Raw genomic sequence first — 6000 nt, 5'->3', positions numbered from 1 at the left:
ATACACAATGAGGAAAGTGTCCAAATAGTCCTGGAAGATGGCATTCATAAAACGCGAAAAAGTGGGAGGGGCGCAGGCGAGCCCAAAAGGCATTACTAGGTATTCATACGCTCCGTACCGGGTGCTGAAACAGGTCTTCCACTCATCCCCCTCCCGGATGCGGATGAGATTGTATGCGTTATGCAGGTCCAACTTTGTGAAAATCTTGGCTCGCCCCAGGTGCTCCAGCATCTCTGGTATGAGGGGGAGGGGGTACTTGTCAGGGATGGAGACCGAATTTAGATTTCTGAAATCATGCACTGGGCGGAACTCTCCAGATCGTTTGGCCACAAAGAAATTAGGAGCGCAGGCAGTGGAGGAAGACGGGTGAATGAAACCGCGTTTGAGATTTGTGTCCAAAAACTCCCGCAGAGCTCTAAGTTCTGGCTCCGACATCAAATACAGCCGGCCAGCGGGGATGGTCGCCCCCAGAATGCGGTTAATGGCACAGTCAAAAGGGCGGTGGGGGGGAAGCCGGTCAGCCTCCTTCTTGTCAAACACATCCCGAAACGCTGCATACTTCTCTGGGAGGATGACGGTAGCTGAAGGACTGCCAGAAGCAGACAAGGAGGGGGGAAGGGTTAATGCCTGGGCTGGGACTGGCGCCTCTTCCGGGAGGCAATGCTCCCGTCAGTAGGGAGACGCAAACTCCACTTGCCGAAGCCCCCAAGAAATCTGAGGGTTGTGCTTAGAGAGCCAGGAAACACCCAGCACGATTGGGTATAAGGGAACCTTGGCTAAGTGAAACTGAATCTGCTCAACGTGGGACTGGGCGCGCAGAGTGAGCGGAACTGTAATCCAGGTCACCGCGCCCGAAGAGAGAGGACGCCCATCGATGGTTGGCACTGCCAAGGGGGCAGGAAGGGGCAGGGTAGGAATCATGTGGAAGAGGGCGAAGTCTCATCCATGAAACTGGTCTTAGCCCCCGAGTCCACTAAAGCTAGGGCCTCCACCCCACCCCACCCCACCCCACCCCACCCCACTGAGAGGAGCGGAGGTGAACATGCAACAGCAGATGGGAGGGTGGGGGGGTGGGGAAGGCACCCACCCGGTGGGGAACTGACCCCCACACTGGAGGCCCCCAACAAGCTTGGGGGGCAGTCTAGTCAGGCCTGGGGACGAGGAGGAGGAGGAGGGGGAAGGAGAGGAGGAGGAGGGGGGAAGGAGAGGAGGAGGAGACAGCGGAGCTGTGGATTTAACTCAGCAGGTCTTGGCGAAATGCCCCAGCTTTCCACATCGAAAACATTGGCGCTCAGCACACCAGCGCTCAAGCTCCTCTGGCGGCAGTGAGGCTCGGGTAGCTCCCAGCTGCATTGGGGTCTCCTCCACCCCCAGCGCCGGAGCGGGGGGTGGGGGAGGAGGCAGGAAATGTGGGGAAATGGGAGGAGGGAAATCCCGGCACCCCGCCGGGTCTGCCGGCACCCCTCCAGCCGACTATCTATCTGAAGGCAGGTCTGGATGAGCTCCTCCAAAGTAGGCGGGCTGGGCGTGCGCGCCAACTCATCTAAGATCTCGTCGTTCAAACCATCCAAAAACTGAGCCACTAGCGCGGCATCATTCCGCTGTAAATCCTGCATCAGCAAGCGAAAGGTTGTCACGTAGCTGGAAACTGAGTCCTTGCCCTGCCGGCAGTGGCGAATCTCCCAAGAAGCCATCTGCGTGCGCAGGGGGTCACCGAAAAAATGGGCCATGGCTGTCATGAAACCTGGATAGTCCCCAAGCAGGGGGTCATTAGCGAGCAGGAGCCCCGAAGCCCATCTAGCTGCCATGCCTGACAGTAGGTTAATGATGAAACCCACACGAACCTGTTCCGTCTGGAAATCCTCAGGCCTAAGATGCATGTACAGCTCTGATTGGGCCCTGAAAATCTGAAAAAGTCCTTTCACACCAGAAAACTTCTCTGGCAAAGCCACCGGGCACTTGCGGCGGGGGGGAATCGGAGGTGGAGGGGGTTGAACCGCAGCCTGTAGATTCTGCACGGCAGCCGTCAGTCGAGCCATCTGATCACGAAGCATCTGGTTCTCTTGCGCCACAGCTTGCACCGCTGGGTCCCCGGCACCCTCCATAACGCAACAGGAGAAGAGAGAGAGAGAGGAGAAAAAAAAAAGAGGAACAGGGACCAAGCTGTCAAGGGCTCCTTGGAGGGCTCTCTCAGTCTAATCCAGTAGCCAAGTCCAGACACAGACAAAGGGATTCTTCTCAAAGCTTTATTCCTCTTTTACAACTTAACAACTCTACTGTTAGCAACAAGATATGAGCAGCAGAGGACCTATGCTCTACATTGGAACAGTTGGTCCCCGTTTGAAAGGGAATTACTGGCAGACCCCTGAACTTAAGGACTAGGGAGAGTCCCTCCCCTTTTCCCTTGGATCCTCTGGGCACAGCCGTTGTTTGCGCGCCAACCGGGCACTGCACCTCCTTTCTGCGCCCTCCATTTGGCGCCGCTCTCTGCGTCAGCGTCGCACGTCCATCAGGTCTGCTTCCCGCGCTCTCTCACTCCCAGGACTGCTATCTAAGCTAGGAATGCTGGTGGGAGGAATCTCCGCCAGCTGTGGGCCCTGGGAAAGAGGAGCGCGCTCCTCTCCCAGGAGCGACTGCTCTTCCTCAGAATCAGAACTACTCTGGGATTCTATGGGCTCAGTGTCCACCCTGACAACGTAAATATTTACGTAGACTATGACGGCGAAAATAAAGGGGAACGCAAATAGCGTAGCGGGCGCTATTTGCATCCCTTTTTCATTCAGCATTTTAGCCTACGTAAATTTTTACGTAGGCTAAAATGGCGAATCAAAAGGGGACGTAAATAGCGCCCGCTATGCTATTTGCATTCCCCTTTATTTTCGCCGTCATATTCTATGTAAATATTTACGTAGATTAAGACGGTAAAAAGAAGGAATGCAAATGGCAGCAGCCGTAGCCGCCGCCATTTGCGTATGCGGTTTTGTTTTGTTTTTAACCCACCCAACCATGATAGGCTACGTAAATCTTTACATAGCCTATCACGTCTTCTTTTTTTTTTTTTTTTTACACAAGCCTAGAAATGGCGGCGGCGGCAGCCGGTCAGAAGACTGGCCGCCGCCAGAGCCACCGGAGCCACCTCCGCCTGGGAGATCCGCCCCAGGTGAGTCTCGTCCCGGGGGGGATCTGCGGGGGGGCGGGGGGTGGCAGGACATTCCGCCACAGAGTTCGGGGGGCCGAATGCAATGGCATTCAGCCTCACTGAGATCTGTGGTGGAATTCTCTGACATCCCTACCAGCACCTTAGCAGGAGCAGAATGCAGACTCCGGCGAGAGAAAGATATGCGATCGTCTCCCCCATGAGCCGATCTTTAGCCTGGAGTGCCAATTTTAAAGGCAAACACACACATACATGATTTTGCAAGGAGGAGGCATCTGTGAGCTTCGAGCCATGAGTGTACAAGATCTGTCCACCGTGGGAGCAACCAACCAGCTGAGCAGAGGCACACCAGCCACCCTTTCATGTGCTCCGATGGAGCCAGAAGATCGAGGCATGTTTCTCTGATCCTTCTGGATAATCCTGGGAATTGGTTTTCTTTCCCCCCTCTCTCTCCATCTTCACCTCTCTCCCTTTGCCCACCTGCGATATTGTAAGACAAGAGGAAGGGAGACCAAGCAAAGGACAGCTTCTTTGTCTCCAGAACAGAATTGAGTATCTGCCCCAAGGATGCCCACTTCTAACCCTACAGGGGATGAATTTTGGATCGAGGGCTCCTGGAGGGATTTGACCCTACAGGACTTCTACCTCATGGCCCCAGAACTGGGCAGGTAAGGCTTTACATTTCCTTCTGGCTGCTGCTATCATCATCATCATCATCATCATCATCATCATTATTATTATATTGTTTTATGCTGCACCTTGTGGTTTCAGTTTTTGTGACCCGCCCAGAGAGCTTCAGCTGTTGTGCAGAATAGAAATGAAGTAAATCAATAAAACAAAATATTATTCTTATTCTTCTATCAATGTGCATGGCATGGACATTCAAGGGGTGATTCCTGCCCCAAAGACCTTACAGTCCAATACTCAACACAGGAGAGAAAACCAAAGAGAGGGAGGGAGGGAGACAGAGGCAAAGGGTAAATAAGGGGGGGGGGTATTTCAGGTACAGGCTTCATCCTGAGCTGGAGTAATAGGGGAGGGCCCCCCCGCCCCACCCCACCCCGCCCCACCCCACCCACTCATACACTAGGGCCCCCTTCCCCACAGATTCGGCTTTATTTTCTTTTCTCAAAAGGGAGATGTGAGGTTTCTGTTTGCGGGGAGAGCTAAGGAATGGCAACATCCAGGCAAGATGCTGATACTGGATTGCTCTCATGGAGGTCATACAATTAGAAACAAGCCAAGCTACTTGGGTTTCTGATCTGCGTCTTCTGTGAGGATTTCCCGTTTCTTAGACCACAAAATTTGATTTCTGGCTATCAACTTTGACTCTGGGCTTTCCAGGCTAGAAGTGACCACTCCAACTGGATCTATTAACAGCCAGGAAACCATCATCTGCATTATGATTATGATTATATGGGTTCCATATGGGTTGGACTAAAACTCCCAACGATTGTCAAGCAACGTGGGTTTGTATTCCCGGTTTGAGTGCATATGCATGCCACCATCTGCACATGAATCCTGGCGTGCCACATGGTGTGCAGCTTGGATTTCACACCCTGCAGAGCCACTGAGGCTGATTTTTGAACTGTCAATCACAGAATGACACCCCCTCTCTCTTTTTTTGCGTATATTTAAGCCCCCAAAACAAGAAGCATCTTGTATCTTTTTAAATGGATGCAGGACAAGCCACTGGTGAATAAATGAACATTTACAACAGACAGAACAAAGACTTCAGCAATGCGTGGCAGTGGTTGTGGTGTATGCCTTAGTAGATGAATAGGTGTTACAAGTAGGGATGTACGGATTTGGTTAATTCTATCCCATTTATGTTTTGCAAAAGGCATTTTTCATTCCATCGTCTGCTCATTGATGGAGCTGGAATTTCTATAAATCAGACTTGCGGATTCCACACTAGACCAGCTTTTTCTGGGTCAGGCAGGTTCCGCAAACTTGCAGCCTTGTTTTCCACTGCGGGAAGGAATTTGCGCCAATTCACATCCAAGCAAATGCACATTTGTGTTGATATGCACTTGCGCAAATGCGCAAATGTGTATTTGTTAATGTGAATTAATACTAATGTGAATTAGCACAAGTAGAACAAAATTTTGCCCCCTTTTGTGCCACAGACTCTCTCTTTTTTGGATAATGCTGCTGTCTGATTCAGGCAGCTGTGATGGACGGTCAGTAAGCCAGATGGGGGTTTGGCAAAGGTTGGGCAAATTGGTCCAGTTCAGTTTTGCTCCATTTCTCATTCTCCCAGCTTTAAGTCCATTCCGGCCTGCCTCTGTACCAGTTTGTGAATTCGCCCAAAAGAAATTGACACAAAAATGTGCACACACTTGTGCACACACATTGTTGCATGCATTTTTCCTAGCATGCTCACTTTTTGCAAATGGTTATTCCCTATCACAATGCATCTTTGTATGTACATTCCACCTAACATAAGCCTTTTTCATAATACACGCATTGACCTGTGCATTCTTTTGAGTTGCAAACTATATTGCAACATTCTGAGATGTGCAGAATTGGGGATGCGAGCCCGTTCCACTTTGCACATAGGTTCAGGAGGGCCGATCTGGGTACATTTGTATACAAATTTGGACCAGACAATTTCATGCCTGGTACTGGTCAGCATAACTGCATTTCAGTTTGCGTGTTAGGTTTGGGAAACACAAATTACATTGAACGCCTTCAACGTGAATCAAACAAATATCTCCCCCATAGTGAAAAGTTGTGGGGTACGCTGGTCTTTCTGATTGTCTTTCTCCATTACCACTTGTCCTCCCACTGCTTTTCTCCAAGTTTCTCCTGCCAATGCTCATCCGTCACCCTTAAAAGCC

General features: G+C 51.1%; 1 pseudogene; it reads left to right on the top strand.

The window, feature by feature from the left end:
• Window positions 1-3724: 3724 nt before the first annotated feature.
• The window catches only part of LOC146333985 (calcium/calmodulin-dependent protein kinase type IV-like), a 56000-nt pseudogene continuing 53724 nt past the window's right edge, over window positions 3725-6000 (top strand).

This window comes from Heloderma suspectum, chromosome W (assembly GCF_057233095.1).
Source record: "Heloderma suspectum isolate Gila_16-S chromosome W, 16-S_ref, whole genome shotgun sequence".
Taxonomy (NCBI): domain Eukaryota; kingdom Metazoa; phylum Chordata; class Lepidosauria; order Squamata; family Helodermatidae; genus Heloderma; species Heloderma suspectum.
The sequence above is the reverse complement of the archived record's forward strand: the minus strand, read 5'-3'. Positions and strand labels throughout refer to the sequence as shown.